The sequence below is a fragment of the Lethenteron reissneri genome, chromosome 22 (assembly GCF_015708825.2).
Source record: "Lethenteron reissneri isolate LAM-NWPU_2019-01 chromosome 22, ASM1570882v1, whole genome shotgun sequence".
NCBI lineage: Eukaryota > Metazoa > Chordata > Hyperoartia > Petromyzontiformes > Petromyzontidae > Lethenteron > Lethenteron reissneri.
Window position 1 is genome coordinate 1,585,795 of NC_083800.1, and position 18,083 is coordinate 1,603,877.

Here is an 18,083-nt window from a genome sequence, read left to right on the forward strand (position 1 = left end):
GTGGATGGGGGGTGGTGGGTGGGGATGGGGGTGTGGTTATGGGCGGTGGGTGTGCTGGCCACCGGCCCACACAGGTGTAACTCGCTAACAGCACTTGCCCCAACAGTCTGTCAAGGGCTACACGGGGGACCTTTGTCTTTGTCGCCGTGACAGAGGCTGAGCAAATCTCTATTACGGCCCAGCAGTCCGTGGGATGTCAATAAACGATCGTCCGTTTCAAGTTTCATTGATTAGGTATAGCCCCGTGATCCATGCGGCTCTTGAGTCGGGTGCAACTGCAACAAACAAAATATGAACGGAGAACATCTTAAAGCGACGACGCGCAACAGAAACATCGAGGATAAACCAGCAAATCTTCCCAAAAAACCCGATAAAAACCCATAGGGCCCTGCTGGTGGACACGGGGTGACTCTGCCTGGGAATGTTCGAACCCCACTGTGCTTCGAGGCATGATCAAGCAAAAATGTTCCCCCCCCACCAAAAAGACTCCCATTGCGCCGTCTGTGTTTACTCGGAGTGTTTGTTTGTTGGTCTCGCTTCGTCGCGTGCTTCGCATCTCATCGGGTTTCTCCAGGATAACAAATAAAGTTGTCGATTCTGGTACGATAGTCGAGGTGTAATGCGGTCGACGACGGATGTTGTAGATTGTGATGTGATTCTGTGCGGTGTGCTGTACAGACGCCACGGTGGCTAGGAGATGTTAACTACCTTGCCTGGTATGCAGGAGGTCGTGGGTTCGATCCCGACCCTGACGATGCCTGCTGCTGTATATTTGGAGTTTGCGTTGTCTCTCTCATCATCGTCACGGTGGCTAGGAGATGTTAACTACCTCGCCTGGTATGCAGGAGGTCGTGGGTTTGATCACGACCCTGACGATGCCTGCTGTTGTATATTTGGAGTTTGCGTTGTCTCTCTCATCATCATCACGGTGGCTAGGAGATGTTAACTACCTCGCGTGGTATGCAGGAGGTCGTGGGTTCGATCCCGACCCTCACGCCTGCTGCTGTATATTTGGAGTTTGCGTGTCTCCATCCCCGTGGTCGTCCGGATTTATCTCCGGGTCCTCCGGTTTTTCTTTCCACGTTTAGAATCAACGTCGCGAGTTTAGAATATTTGAGTGTGGCGATGCCGGGGTAAGGGTGAGCGTACATCGTGTGTGTGTCTGTGTGTGCGAGGAGCGGTGGTGTAGTGGTTAGCGCGCTGCATCTACGAACCCAGCGACCTGGGTTCGATTACCGCTCATGGCAAACACCAGTGACGATAATTATCTGAACCGATCCCTGGCCTCCCCTAGGTCGACTCAGCCTCCAATGAGTACCTGGTGCGTAAACATCGCCACTGGGGAGACAAAGGCGGGCGGGCGTGGTGCTGGCCACCCACCCCCTCGTGTACCGTTCCGGCCTTCATAGGTGCTCGCTAACAGCACTTGCCCCTACAGTCTGTTAAGGCTACACGGGAGATCTTTGTATTTTTGTGTGCGTAACAAGTTTAGTGTGTAAGTGGGGTTGGTAACCCCTTGACTTGAACACGAACCTTGACCAGTAACCACGGTGGAAACACCCGTTTAGGCTTGGCTGAGGAAGACCCTTCTTCCCCTCTGATCAGGCTTTCTCAGTGAACACCGGGAAAACACTGAGCGTGGTCACGTGGACTTGTCGAATGCTCATTGCGGAGGAGAAGCTTCCATTCCTCTGTCAGGAGCTTGAGCGGTACCGTTTGGACCTGTGTGGTATGCAGGAGGTCCTGTGGACTCGTTCTGGCTCCAGTCACCATGAGGGGTGGACAGTTCTCCACTGCAGAGGTAGAGAGAATTTCAACAGGACCTACATCTCAGCCTCATTGACCTGGTTAAAGCCCACGATCCCATAAATAGGCCAGGGCTCTGGGTTATTTCTTCTGTGGTTAGACCTATACTGAATTAGTGCACCCAAAAGGGACGATGCGATGAATTCGAGGCAGACAATACAAACCAGACAGCACAAATGTGACAAAATAGTCTTGTTGTGAGTGATTACATTCCAAATAACTCACTAACTCATGTGGTTAGCTGCCCGCTAAAGGTCGGAGGCGACACGCGTTCCACATTGGGTTCTTTTTCCACAAAAAAAACAGCTTCATCGGGCGACAGCCAGATTTGTGGAGAAGTCCACCTGTTTCGTTCCTTATATAGAGGAGTAGCTGTGGTGACCACGCTTCTGCGCTCGTGCGCAAAGTGGGGGCGGGGGGATTAATGAGCCAACGTACATTATCCAACACACAACCGGTGTGCTGTACTAGTGACGAATTGGCCACGTTCTGTTTACGTGACAACCCTTACTAGTTGGTTGTGTCGGGTGGTGGCGGGTTTTAACCACACATTTATATATTTACGCGATGTAACCCAAAGAAACCCTCTTATGGATGATATTGTTCGTGAAAGCCTACTACGTGTTAAACACGATGATAGAGATATTCGAGATGATCAAGTGACACACTTCAAAGTGAGCAATGCAATTGAGCAAGGTTGTAGCAGCAGCAGCAACAACAACAACGACCTCACAATGGGGAGGAGATTTAAAGGCAGCAGCAGCAGTGCGAGAGAAGCTACGAGAGAATCGCCGCCGTGCGTCCTGCAGTGCGCTGGTTGAAAACGCGCGAGAGAGAAAGGAGCAGGGCTGGTGACGAACGAGTCCTTGATGTTGGCGGGCGCGTGTCGAGGCGTGGACACTATGGGAACGATGGCTGCAGTTTCAAACAACAACAACAACGGCCACAACAGCAAAGTGTAGACCTATACAAAAAGTACTCAGCCCTTGTTTCCTCCTGCAACAAAACAAAAGCATATTCTGTGGGTCTTTCGGTAAAGTCACGTAGATAGGTTAAAATAAATACGACGTTTTGATCGCAACACAAGCGGTCGACCGCTTGTGTTGCGATCGAAACGTCGTAATTTTTTGTTATTTGTGTTATTTCTTTGAACATATCTACGTGACTTTACCGAAAGACCCACAGAATATGAATTCCTGCAGTCACGAAAGCTTTAAGTCAAGATTTGGCCCATCAGCAGTTCCTTAAGTCGTGCACAGCGTAGTTATCCTGTCTTAGATCACCCATCGAAATTCATCTGAGCAAATGTGACCGAATGATAGCAGCAGCAGCAGCGGCGGCGGCGGCGATATGCAGAGATGGACAACTCATAGCGTGGTTTAATCCTTGTTAGGACGCATCAGTGCAGTATGAGTCACGCGTGCTCACCGCTGCAGAGTCTGCTTCTGGGAAGGATCCACACGTGGGGCTCGCAGCCTGCGCTCGATACCACTCGTGGCTTGGCGCGCGCACTATCTCCCTGCTCTGATGTCGTAACCATTTACGGATTTAGCGACGAGAGGGGTTACGAGGAAGTGACCGATTTCCGATTTGTTTCTCGTATGAACGCGTTCCCCTTCCCGTCTCTCTCCGCGCGTGTCTTTACATTCGAGTTTTATTCTCCCATTTTGGTCAGTCCCCAAATGAAGGAGGCCGGCAACTTCACGGGGCACTTTACCATCGCCCTGGACTTTATTTATGAATGTTTATTAGCCATATTATTTGCTGCCTCGTGGTAAATGTGCACGTATGTACATATGGAAATGTGTTTTAACATGTTTACAGATTTGCTATTCACTCCAAATTTCAGTTGCGACGATTAGGAAACCTGCCATGTTGACGCGCTGATTATTAAACATAGCCTTTGGAACATATAGAGTAGGATACGAACTAGAATTTAACGGCTTTGCCAAAAAGGCTTTGAATACAATAACCGTGCCACCGCTACCACCACAAATCCTAAGGCGCAGCCCTGAAATTGCTTGCCCACGTGACTGCCGGCAGAAGGAACTCCGCCAGAGAGAGGTGCCTTCTTGAGAGTTTTGGGCCCTCCCCATCCACGCCTCGGTGAGGCTCGGCTTGGAAGAGGTGGGAGCAACCCACGCTTTACCCCACCACGGCCTCGTTAGTGCTCCCGGGTGGACAGATTGATGAGGGGGGGGGGGGGATACTTGGCCCAGCGTTTCAATCGCCGGTGAGATCGAATCGAACGGGAGCGACCCGGATCTGAAGTCGCAGTGCGCCGGCGATTAAAACCACTGCGGAGTTCTCGTTTCCTAACGTGCGCTCACACAAACTGAGCTTCAATGCAGCTTCAAACGTTTTAAAAGTGTTCGTGTGCTGCTTGTTGCTGGCTGCTTGACGATTGTCGGCCTGTGCTCAGCAACCATGATGCTAATAATACAAAGCTAAACATATACAAATATAAATATATTTTTTACTACAAATAAAGTATTTCCGTGAGATAACATACAAATAATATGGTGGGGTGAACAAAAACACACAATCGTTCTCCAATCGTGACGTTTGTTACGGGAAATATACTGTATTCAATATTTATGTGTGTGCATCATTTTCGGTTTATTCTGTAACACGAGTTTATTTTTGCTCCGACGTTTATTTATTTGATTTATCGTGGTACAAAGTTGTTTTGTTATTTTGCAATTTTTGGTGACCCGGGTCACGATTGCAAATGAGACTCCATGCCGGTATCTTGAGTTCTGGCCTGGCTTAACGGAATAAACCCGGAACTTGAACTTCGTGCAGGGGTCACGCCATGATTTCCTCTACCACCCTTCCCATGATGCCCCACTCATCCTGTATCCCAGTTCGATTTGGTACTGGGATGATTACAGGAAAATAAGATTCATAATGCTGGCAAAAGTTGGCATTTATCCATGTCATGAGTCACTTACGGCTTCCCGTCCATACCCCAAAACGTGGACCATATAACTTCGCAACGCCCCAACTAGAAAGGTGCAGGCAGTGGCTGGGTGAGTGGGTGGATCTGCCATTCACCAACTCTCAGATAAAGCAGTTGAGCAGCATCACAACTGCATCTCTGAAAGGTGATCTGCATAGGCCATACGAAAGCAGAAAATAAACCCTCCATCCCGATGCAATTGGATTTATTAACTTGACGCTTTTGTAATGCTTTATATTGTTTGTTCTGCCCTGCCTGTGCAATTGAATATTTACAGTGTAAATAATGTGCACATAATCGCAGTCAAAAGCCACATATCAATAGGTTTAAGGGTATACTTCACTGCATTTATTCCGAGCGTCATCATCAGCCATGATCAATCCACTGCTGAGTGAAGGCCTCCCCAAACCAGTCCCCATGGCTTGTGGATTCAGAGCTGCTGGGGTGTGTCGGTTATGGCGGGTGGGGTAGACCATACTTCACCACGACGGTCAGTGGGGATTGGTGAAGAGAGAAAATTGGTCTCGCCTCTTGCTAAGGGGCCGTCCATAAATGACGTCACGCGATTTTGGACGATTTTTGACGCCCCCCCCCCTTCGTCACACGGCGTCACAAAAAGTCAGACCCCCCCTCAAATATGATGTCACAAAGCTCTGCTCCCCCCCCAAATAAAATATGCTACAAATCGCTTTAAACTATTGTTATTGTAGTGCGTATTTAATGGGCCGCTGTACTCTGATGTTGTAGAAGAAAACATTTATTAAAAAGTATATTTAATTAAATAGAACGTGTTGTCTATATTTATTTAAAGTTGCGCATTTTGATGTGACGTCACATTTCTCAACCCCCCCCCTCGTCACACATCGTCACAAATGTCTGACCCCCCCCCCCCTAGATGCGTGACGTCATTTATGGACGGCCCCTAAGTACCCAACTGGCACTTGTGTGTGCGTGCCCCTTTCCAGTCGAGCAACTCAAGTATAGGAAGGCTTCTCAAGCCTCGTTGTTACAATAAGGCAGTAAGTGTTTCATTGAAGAAGATCGTGAACATAAGGATCATTTATAACCAACGGATGAGTTGTTAAATGCCTGTAATGTACATAATGGATCCACTGCTCTGATTTGAATGTGTGTACAAAATGTTAAACTTCTTTCGCACCGTACGCAGCCAAACGTGCTCATCGATGGTGTGGGATTTGGAACCGTCGCGTGTGTACACGTTCTAATTAGCACGTGCAGCATGGATAAATGGACGACACACGCCCAGGTCAGCCCAGCCAATTACTGACTGCCGCTTGTGGCTTGCAGCCTTCGTAGCCTCCCATTGGCCGACCGTCAGCCAATGGGCACGTGTCGCGTGCGTTGGCTTTAACGATCTACAGCCGCCACGCCAGCCAATAGGAGGAGCGCGACAGTGACCAACGGCCAGATGCTCACGCAGCAGCCACTATTATTTATTAATTAATCAAATAACTTTAAATAAATAATTTGGAGGAAAAAAACCCCCGTTATGCTATGGCTACCCAGAAAATTCTGAAAGGCATTTTGTAGTTTTCACTCACCACAATTAGTTTCGTTATTTATTTTATTTACTTCTAAAAAATTCATTTTTTTAAAAAAGCAGTATATTGCCAATTATCAGATACATGAATTGTCTGGCGTTTTTTGGATCAAAAACACTTATTTTGAGATCGGAAACATTACGTATAATCAGATGAATATTGTTTGGTATCCTGCATTATATTTAGACGTAATGCCACTGTGAATAGCTTGAACAAAATCATGACACCATGTGTCGGACTTCCCGTATCGAGTAAAAAAAGAATAACAATACACTCTTCGTTACGTTCTTCGTACAAATTTAAAATTATTTTCGCGAAAGTTTGGATGACTGCATTCGTTTCGCCGACCCCACCACCCCCTCCGAGTTGCTGACGCAACAACAAAGGCACTCGCACAGCGGCAGGCAAGGAGGCGCGCGCGGGTCGCCTCGACACGCGCACACACTCAGCATTGTAAAGCAACACACAAGGCAAAGGTCCCCCCCCCGTATAGCCTTAACAGACTGTTGGGGCAAGTGCTGTTAGCGAGGGCCCTGTTGAAGGCCAGCACGGCACACACGAGGCGGTGGGTGGCCAGCGCCACGCCCGGCCGCCTTTGCCTCCCCAGTGGCGATGTTTACACAGCGCAGCAGGTGCGCACTTGAGGCTGAGTTGACCTAGGGGAGAGGCCCAGAACCGGTTCAGGTAATCGTCACCGGTGGTGGCCGACAGCGGGAATCCAACTGTAGTTGGCAGGTTCGTAGCGCAGTGCGCGAGCCGCCGTGTCAAAGCTGACCACACTGTAATACACGCGTGCGTGGGTGGGGAGCGGTGGTGCAGTGGTTAGCGCACTGCGCTACGAACCCCACACACATTGAGTTAAATTCCTGCCCACAGCAAAAATGCAAGCGGCCAATTTATGAAGCAGTCAGTGCTGGGCCTCCCCTAGATCGACTCGGCTGTAAACGTAGTCCACGTACCTGCTGCAGTGTGGGTCTTGTCATCTTGTATGTGTGGAGAGCGGTGGGGCAGCAGTTAGCGCACAGCGCTAGGAACCCGGCGACCCGAGTTCCATTCCCGCTGACAATCCATATCAGTCGGCGAATATCCGAACCAGTGCTGGGCCTCCCCTAGGTCGACTCAGCCTCAAATGGGTATTTGGTGCAGTGTGTAAACATCAGCACTTAATTTGTTGACCTTTCCCCCGCACCTCTGATTAGCACGGTTGGCTACGTACGGTGCGAAAGAAGTTCAACATAATACTTAGGGATACAAAGGCGGCAGGGCGTAGTGCTGGCCACCCACTCTCGGCCTTCATAGATGCTACTTGCTCAGAGCACTTGCCACTACATTCTGTTAAGGCTATCCGGGGGATCTTTGTCTTTGTGTCACATGCAATGTGTGTGTGGGTGGTTCACACGAATGACAGATATGCAATGACATTTCCTGTGTTTTTTGCAGACCTGTGTTGGGATGTTTAAACACACGTGCAGAGCAGGGGCTCTGAGGCTCGTAACCCCCATGCCAAAAAATATTTAAAGAATTATACTACTTCATAGGCAAGCAAATGACGAATAGCAGTTATTTGTGCACTGTGTCGTTCAAGTGAAAGTCGCAGGATTGTTAAAATATAATATAAACATGAGCAAATGTTGTCAAAAACGACGGAAATAATTTGGTGCCAATGGTGGGAGCAGTGGCGATGTGGTTAGTGCACTGTACTCCGAACCTGGGACTTAAATTAGATTCCTGGCCAGGGCCAATCATTCCATCCAGCCCGTTACAACCATCCCATCCAGACCGTTACAATCATCCCATCCAGTCCGTTACAATCATCCCATCCATCCAGTTACAATCATCCCATCCATTCCGTTACAATCATCCCATCCAGTCCGTTACAACCATCCAATCCAGCCCGTTACAATCATCCCATCCAGCCCGTTACAACCATCCCATCCAGCCCGTTACAACCATCCCATCCAGTCCGTTACAACCATCCCATCCAGTGCGTTACAATCATCCCATCCAGCCCGTTACAACCATCCCATCCAGCCCGTTACAATCATCCCATCCAGTCCGTTACAATCATCCCAAGCAGTCCATTACAACCATCCCATCCAGTCCGTTACAACCATCCCATCCATTGCGTTACAATCATCCCATCCAGCCCGTTACAATCATCCCATCCAGCCCGTTACAACCATCCCATCCAGCCCGTTACAATCATCCCATCCAGTCCGTTACAACCATCCCAAGCAGTCCGTTACAATCATCCCATCCAGCCCGTTACAATCATCCAATCCAGCCCGTTACAACCATCCCATCCAGCCCGTTACAATCATCCCATCCAGTCCGTTACAACCATCCCATCCAGCCCGTTACAATCATCCCATCCAGTCCGTTAAAACCATCCCATCCAGCCCGTTACAATCATCTCATCCAGTCCGTTACAATCATTCCATCCAGTCCGTTACAACCATCTCATCCAGCCCATTACAATCATCCCATCCAGTCCGTTACAATCATTCCATCCAGCCCGTTAAAATCATCCCATACAGTCCGTTACAATAATACCAACAATTCCATTACAATCATCCAATCCAGTCCGTTACAATAATCCCATCCAGTCCGTTACAATAATCCCATCCAGTCCGTTACAATCATCCCATCCAGGCGTTACAATAATCCCATCCAGTTCGTTTTATTCATAAGACTGCCACAATTGACGATATACATAGTACACTCATATACGATATATTACGTGAGTGTGAAGTCGGCTTGCTGTGAATGTGCTGAAGGGTCATCTGGACATTACTACTCACCCCTGTCCTGTCTCCGCTCACACGCGAGGCACCCACCCGGTCCATTCAGTGTCCTTGAATGGATCCCCAAATGCCTTCCTTGGAAATGAAGAATTCGAAATTGTAGAGGACCGCAAATCGGTGTCATTTTGGAGAGCAAATCAGACAAAATAGGTGGCAGGCCCGCAAAAAACACTCCGCAGGTGAACGTCGGAGCAATCGTACTAATACGGTGGAAATCGCATTTCACACTGCAACCCACGTGCTTCGGGATATACCGGTGGCACTCCGTCGATCCACTGCTGGATGAAGGCCTCCCAACAGCGTGTCGCTCAGGGGGAGGGTGGGGGTGGTGTTGTTGTTTCGGTGTCATTCGCCACCAAGGGCTTGGAGGCTGTCTGGTTCGGCACCCCCCCACACCCAGTGTGCATCTCGCTACGGCTACTCAGCCACACAGCGCCTCGGAACCAGAATGTGATGTATTCACACCGGAGGAAGTCCCCGAGCTGTTCAGCGCTCGAGCACAAATGTCAAGTCGGGGCAGGTCGCAACGTGACACAACAAACAAGACACACGACCAAAACCACGATAGGAGTGCACGGCTTAGGAAAGGTACACAAATCAATTTTGATTTAAAGCTTTCGTGACTGCAGGGATTCATATTATTGGTTCTTTCCGTAAAGTCACGTAGATGGGAAATAATAAAATAATATAAATATAAAACAATAAAAATTCTCACGACGTTTCGACTGCAACACAAGCAATCGTCATCAGGTGTGAAATCCACAGCATGAAAATTTGGACCAAGAATATGTACACAAATAAGTTAAGGTCAACAAAATCACAACCAGCGCAATCAGCTACTACCAGCCACCCGGGACAGTGTTCAGTGACGAACGAAGCCGTCACTTGCAAGCCGCCGTGAGCCGTGACCGCAACTCGAACTCGGCATCGACAAATTCGTGGCTCGCAGCGCAGAAGTGCTCGCTGCTGCTGCACCACCGCTCCGAGCCCCCCCCCCCCGGGTGCAACTGACGGTGTTGGAATGAGGATGGCCGTCGTGGGATTTGGCGGTCCGAGCCGTCGAGGTTTGCTTGGCACGAACGCGCGCTGTCAATAGCAGCGGCGGCGGGAGCTGATTGTTATTCATTATGCCCTCAATTAGAGCCGTCGAGTAGGAGCGCCTGACGGCATGGGGACGCCAACACGCCCCGCGCTCTCAGCCCCAGATCCATCCTCTCTCTCCATCCCCCCCCCATACCCCTCCCCCGCCACCCCCCCCCCCAGCTTACAGCCCCCGATCACCCCTCACTCGCCTCTCCCCTGCCCTACCGAGTCTCGAATCCAGCTCACCTCTCTGCCACGCCGCTCACCCCTCACTCACTCGCTCACCTCTCCCGACAGCCTACATCTCACCCTCCTCGCTCACCCCCACCCCCACCTAGCCCAGGAGCCGGAAATCAAAATAATGAAAGCCATTTTTGTTTGATTTGGGTAAAAACAACAACAACAAAATGTCAAGATGCCGCAATGCACTTTGGTGGTGGTGGTGGTGGTGGACGCGAGACGGTGGTGCTGCTTGACACGTGGGGTCACGACGCAGTCCGCAAAGAGTCGCCAAGGGTGGCGACTCCCTCGGCCTCGGTCCATCCCCCCGGGACCCCCTCACCCTCACTCACTCACTCACCCTCACTCACTCTCACTCACTCACTCACCCTCACTCACCCTCACTTACTCACACTCACTCACCCTCACTCACTCACTCTCACTCACCCTCACTCACTCACTCTCACTCACTCTCACTCACCCACCCTGACCCTCATTCACCCTCACTCACTCACTCACCCTCACTCACCCTCACTCACTCACCCTTACTCACCCTCACTCACCCTCACTCACTCACTCACTCACCCACCCTGACCCTCACTCACCCTCACTCACTCACCCTCACTCACCCTCACTCACTCACCCTTACTCACCCTCACTCACCCTCACTCACTCACTCACTCACTCACCCACCCTGACCCTCACTCACCCTCACTCACTCACCCTCACTCACCCTCACTCACTCACCCTTACTCACCCTCACTCACCCTCACTCACTCACTCACCGTCACCCGCCCGAGCCGTCTGGGGTCAGGACGAGGAGCGATGCTCCCGTTGTCTTGCGCCCCTGACGTCCATTGACACGCACAGGAATACCCCGAATGTACCGTCTCCCACCCCCTTCACGTCGTATCGCAGACACGCCGTCACTTGATGGTTTAACGCCGCGAGCCTCAAGCGCCACACTCACGTCGCTGACGGCATCGTCCCTCCCTGCTCGTTACCCGTCGCCTCTCAGCCTCCCCCTCCACCGCCACCACCACCTACGGCTGTACATCGCTTTGATTTTACGTCGTTTCGATATTCGTCGTCGCACCTTTCAGGAACGCATCCCCGACGTAAACCGGGGTCTTACTGCGCATATTGTGTGTATGTTAAACTTCTTTAGCACCGTACGTAGCCAACCGTGCTTATCAGAGGTGCGGGAGGAGGGCAGCAAACTGCACACGACAAAGCAATTCTCTCGAAATGAGTTTGCAATGTGTATTTTAAAGTGTACAGCGAATTCCTAAAAATGCATACTTGAAAGTATATACACAAAACAAGTATATAGGTGGTTAGAAAATGAATAATAATTATTTTTCTTCTACCTACGTGACTTTACCGAAAGAACCAAAGGGTATGGATTCCTGCAGTCACGACAGCTTCAAATGAAGATTGTATCGGTGGAGGCGCGCAGCCAGAGAGAGAGAGGAGGTCCTGTGGCACACAGCGCCTGAAATGGGATGACCCAGTGTAGGCTCCGCTCAACGTGTCGTCATCTCACAGCGGCGCTGTGTTGTGGCGTGCTGCTCGTCGCCTGCACGAGACACGTTTACAGCGGGACAGCAAAACACCCCGCGAGGTCAAATTTTATTTTAAGATTTCGTGACTGCAGGGATTCATCTTCTTGGTTCTTTCGGTAAAGTCACGTAGAAGGGAAATAATAAAATAATAAAAAACATAATAAAATGCAATTCTCACGAAGTTTCGGCCACAACGCAAGCAGCCGTCCTCAGGTGAAGAACAGGTCTGTCGGAAAGACAGGTGAAGAACAGGTCTGACAGACGCTGTCTTTCCGACAGACCTGTTCTTCACCTGAGGACGGCTGCTTGCGTTGTGGCCGAAACGTCGTGAGAATTGTATTTTATGACGTGTTATTATTATTTTATTATTTCCCTTCTACGTGACTTTACCGAAAGAACCAAGAAGACCCCGCGAGGTCGTGTCTTTGAATCGGTGTAAGGCAAGGGCAAGGCTCAACACGTGGAGGGCCTTCGCGATCAATATGATTGTGATGATGCATTGTTAATTTATGGGTCAGGTCGCGTAAGTAGAATGTGTGTCGTACACCCTCCTCCACCCGACACAGAAAATGAATACTTTTGTCACGTGAGCAAACGTGCTAATGGCAACTGTTTGTTGTTGTGTGTAAAATATACGTACATAATATAGCCTACGCAAAGATCGGCATTATAACGCAATAGCATCGCTGACTTATGTTGCGGGGAAGAGAAATGTGTGCCAAAAATGCGCTTCAGACAATGAGTGAGAAGATAATACGAAAGACGAATTAATAAAATAATGCTTTTCATGGGAAAAATTTGGCACGTGGCGTACGAGAGAAATCCTCCGCGTGCAAATGCATCTACGGTGGCGACGGGTACCACGGTGGCTAGGAGATGTTAACTACCTCGCCTGCTATACAGAAGGTCGTGGGTTCGATGCCGACCCTGACGATGCCTGCTGCTGTATATTTGGAGTTTGCGGTGTCTCTCTCCCCGTGGTCGCGTGGATTTTTTTCCGGGTCCTCTGGTTTTTTCCCTCCACACTTAGGAGCACCACGCGTTCAGAGCATTTGGCTGCGATACATTTCCACGTGATGGACTATCATTCGTGGCCAGCTCAGTGGGCCCTACCTGGTCAAATAAAATATACACAACATTTTAAATAGTTGCAATGTACACAGCAGAGCCGCGAGTTCACGCCGTAGTTGGAGCGGTGGCGCAGTGGTTAGCACACTGCACCACCGACCGAGTTGGTGGGTTCCCGTTCACGATTCGCATCTTGACCTGCGACCCCTGGGAGCTTTTCCACCTCCATCTCGGCCGATCCAGCCTCAATTAATTAATTCATTAAGCACGCGCCCTACGCGGCGTGGAAGCATCCGTGCTCGGGGAGACAAAGGCGGCAGGGGAAATGCGTGGTTATTGGTCCCACCCGCAACCTTTGTGCGTACGCCTGAATGTACAAAAAAGATTACGTCAAAAATCAATGTCGATATGAAAAAAAAAGAATAGGTTTGACCCTTTTTGGTGATGTTCAAACACCAAATAGACACCTTTTACAAAGAATCATGTGTGCATTAGCCACACGTACTTGCGTGAACATGTAGACGAACATGCTCTGATAATCATCTATGGAATTGTCTTTGAAACTGAGCAGTGTTGGATATTCAGGCCGTGTTGATTGAGACGACTGATGGCGTTTGTGGAGGTCGTTGCGTGGCTGCTCCGTGCTCCCCGTTCGGCGATCCCGTGGGGGCAGTGGCTCAGGACCACGGCCCCGGGGTTTGGCGACGTGGAGCCGCAGTCGCATTTGGGGGCTCCCCCCCCCCTTCGTTTTACATTTTTGATACGAAACTGCATATCGACGCTTTAGACGTACACACGATGGATCTCAGAGCGCCGTGCTTATCAAGGGTGGCGTTGAGTGAGAAGTAAGCTGAGAGAGAGAGAGACTGGGGAGACGAGAGAGAGAGAGGACGAGGTAGAGCGGAGGCCGTGGTCCACACGTGGTGGTGTCGTCTTCAGCGGGGACTTCAATCGCCGTGAACACGAGAAGGAGATCTGCTGCATCAAGTGATGCAGCAGATCTGGCTGTGACGGTCCCACCTGATGACGGAGACTTGTGTTGCCTCCGAAACGTCGTGCTTTTTATTTTATTTTTTATTAATTTTAATTAAAATTTTTACCTACGTAACTTTACCGAAAGAACTAAGAGTATGAATCCTTGCAGTCACGAAAGCTTCAAATCTAGAACGAGAAGGAGAATCTTCAACTCGATGAGGGTTTGAACTGCACGTGGGTGCAATGCCCGCGTGACGCCCTCGTTGCAGTCGAGGGAGAATCTTATCGTTTTATGGTCAGATCAAAGCCAGGAGGCTTGTCCCTTTGTGGAGGTCCGTCTCCTGCAGGTGCGCGTTTATCCGTCCGCTCCTCTCGCCAGCGTTCGCCCCGCAGGGTCGAGGTGATGAGAGCCGGCGTCATCCCCGCGGTGGATGTCATGCGGGCTCTCGGTGGTGTCTGCAACTCCTCCTCGTGTGTTGGTAGCTCGGGTTTCAATCTCGTATCGGCGGAGTCGAGGGCTCTCTCTCTCTCCGGACGTTCGCTCAGAGAGAGAGCCATGCAGTAGTGGGAGACATTGGCTCGTGGGTGCTGATCTTCCAAGGAGTGGCGGCTGCCGTCCGCATTGCTTGGTTCGGCTGAGTATCCACGAGCTTCGTGTGCCTGGGAGTGGGAGGGGAGGGGAGAGGTGAGTGGGGACGAGGGGCACGGGAAACAGATGAGCGATTCCCGCTCACGGCCACCAACACCTCCCCTAGGTCAACTCAGCCTCAAATGAGTACCTGGCGTGGTGTGTGTAAACATCGCCACTCGGGAGACAAAGGCGGCCGGGCGGGGTGCTGGCCAACTATGTCAAGGCTATACGGGAGATATTTGCATTTGTGCGCCCATGCAGCGTGGCCCTAATAGGTGCTCGCTAACAGGACGTTGTGTAGAGCGCTAAACGCTGGGACCTTTGTCTGCGCGTTGCGTGTGCACGTACATGTCCCGGGACCCGCACCCCCCCCCCTCCCAGCGCCCGCCTAATTTGCTCCCAATTAAAGCTCCCAATTAATTCCCCGCTAGGGGCGTCCGATGCATCGCGCCTCTCCACGTTACCATGGCGGCGGAACGCGTTCACGGAGAGCGGGGATGTTTTAGGAACGGGCGGACGGATTGATTCAAGGCACCTCTCTACCACCCCCCCCTATCCCCTCCCCACGATCTCCCCCCCCCCCACCACTCGCCACGATCTCCCCCCCCACCACCACTCGCCACGAACTGCCTCCCACAACACGCCTCTCGCCTCTCCCATCCCCCATCACGGATTTGGTCGCAGACAAAGACGACGACGACGATGGTGGTGATGATAATGGTGATGATGGATGATGATGATGAGGAGCAGGAGTTCACGGTGATACACATCTCCCCGCGGTGGTGGTGAGATGTTCACTACCTCGCCTGGTATACAGGAGCTCATGGGTTCGATCCCGACCCTGATGCCTGCTGTATATTTGGAGTTAGCGTCTTCTCCCCGTGGTCGCGTGGATTTTTCTCCGGGTCCTTCGGTATTTTCCCCTCCACATTTAGAATCAACAACGCGCTTTTAGAGTGTTTGGCTGCTGTACATTTCCACGTGGTAAGTTTCTTCGTTGAGCTGTCATTTGTGGCCAGGCCGCTTCTGAAAAAGAGCTACACAGCTCAGTGGGCCTTACCTGGTAAAACAAAAGATAGTTTGAAGTCAGTTTTTAGTTTGGTGATGATAATTGAGCAGTGAGGATGGTGGTGTTTCATCAGTGGACAGCCATGCTTATGATTCTACTGCTGTGATGACAACGATTGTGGTGATGAACGGTGATGATGAGTGGTGAATTCTGCACCACGGAGTGTTCTACAATCAGGATGGGACTCAACCCGATCTCATTCCCCACTACATACATTTGTTTTTGGAGGGCGTGCAGTGTTTTTTTCTTTCACATTCCTACAGAATTTTATTTTAAAAATCATCACCAGCGTAGTAGTCATCGTCATCATCAGCCGTGAGCAATCAACTGTTGGATGAAAACCACGCGAAACCGTTGGCATTTCCAATTTGCGGCACTTATTGGAATATATATTTTTAAAAAGTAGTGAAATGGTGAGCCGCGCGTAAGTAAAACCGGGTAGTCTATTTTTGTTCGTCGAGGTGTGCGATGGAGGGGGTCGAGGTGGTTGGGGCTGGGGTCTGCTGGCAGAGGGAGGGGATCGTTGTGGGGGAGGGGGTGGGTTGATGCTATAGGGGTCCGGGGTAAGACCTGAGTCGGGGCGTCCCGTGTCCTGGGAGGGTCTTCGCGGGCCGGACGCGAGGCATCACAACACTAATTATCCACAGCCCTCATAATTGCAGCCCTATTCCTGGCGGACGACACCGGTAAGCGGCAGACAGACCGTCTGAGCCCCCCCACACCCACACACTCCACATCACACCCCCACCGCTCTCCCCAATACACACGGAATTCAGTACACCGACCCGCATAGTGAAATAGCATCGTTTGCCAGATTTTACAACAACAATAATATTACTACATATGGCCAGGAAAGGGTCGGAGTTCACGACATGTACGCGACGAGGGGCGAACGTACACGGGACGGTGATTGCACCTGGCTGCGTGACTCAGGTGATGAGGCACAGGGTCAATCAAGGGCGCGCGCGCGCGGGGGGTGATGCCCTGCACCCAGGAGCACGCCAGCCACGCTCCATCACTCGACCAAGCGCCGTGTGGTGGGTGGGGGATCGATACGAGAGCGTTGACGAGCTGTTTTAAAGCGGAGACGAAACTAATTTGTTCATTTACAACCCCCCGTTATCAAGCCACCGTTGAGCTGATGAAGCCCCTCTCGTCCACGGCGTGTCGGTTTGACTGGGTCATACGTCACCTGCGCCCGGACCCAGTGTGGTGCTTTGTGAAGTGGGTGCCCAGAAGGACCAGGCTCAGATATTCGCTCGCCATTTGGCCGGGGGATTCGAACTCAAGGTGGCCGCGGTTTATGGACTCAAAACTCGCTCGATAAACTACGCCGCCACCGTGTACGCAATAAATGCGACGGACTGTATTCGGGCCGGTGAGACGCCCCAATGAGACGTCAAAGTCTCCTTTTGCAAGGGGGGGGGGGGTGTCCTGAGTCAACACGAGGCCAGAGCAAGGCACATTTAAGTTATGCACCATCATTCCAAACGGCACGTTTACTTTTGCTAAGGCCGCTGAGAATCCCAGGAGGCCAGGATGAGTCTCGTGTGCTGGGGTGCAAGTGACGGCGCGGCGGTGGTTCGCGTGCTGAGCTACGCGAGCCCAAGTTCAATTCCCGACCACGGCTGACACAAAGTGCTTGCAACAAATGAACCACGATACCTCGCTGATCTCGTCGATGAATATAAACCATCGCGCCAACTGCGGTGGTCATCCCCGCAGTGCCTTGTGGATACCCATCGAGCAAAGACGCGCGGGCACTGCATCGTGCACCGTCATGCGCGCTGCTTCTGCGGCCGTCTGGAACGCTCTTCCTTCCGATATTATGAAGCCACCGGAGGCTATGCAACTTTTAAATCACCGAGGTTGAAAACGAATTTCTTCAGAACTGACTTTTGTGTCGAGTTTGTTGTCCTACCCCCGCACCTCCGATCAGCACGGTTGGCTAAGTACGGTGCAAAAGAAGTTCAACATATAGTACATACATACACCCACCACCACCGACTGATTATTCACCGAGCCGCACCAACCAGCGTGGTGAAGTATGGTCAAACGACGTGAACGTGACAGGTCAGATGTGTTCCAAGCGCTGCGAAAGGAGCCGAGCGAAGCAAAGAGAGCGGGGCACACGAAGTCGTCTTTGGTCTTCTCCAGCGCAGCGATTGCACGAACACACCCAGCGCCGTCGAAAGAGAGCCTGCAAAACATCACAACGGAGGGGCAGAGCGGATTGGAAACCCGTTGCGCTTAAACTTTCCAGGGATGTTTAGCTCGTCGCGAAAAAAAGAGCATGGCAGCCACGCATCATATTCTTGGTTCTTTCGGTAAAGTCACGT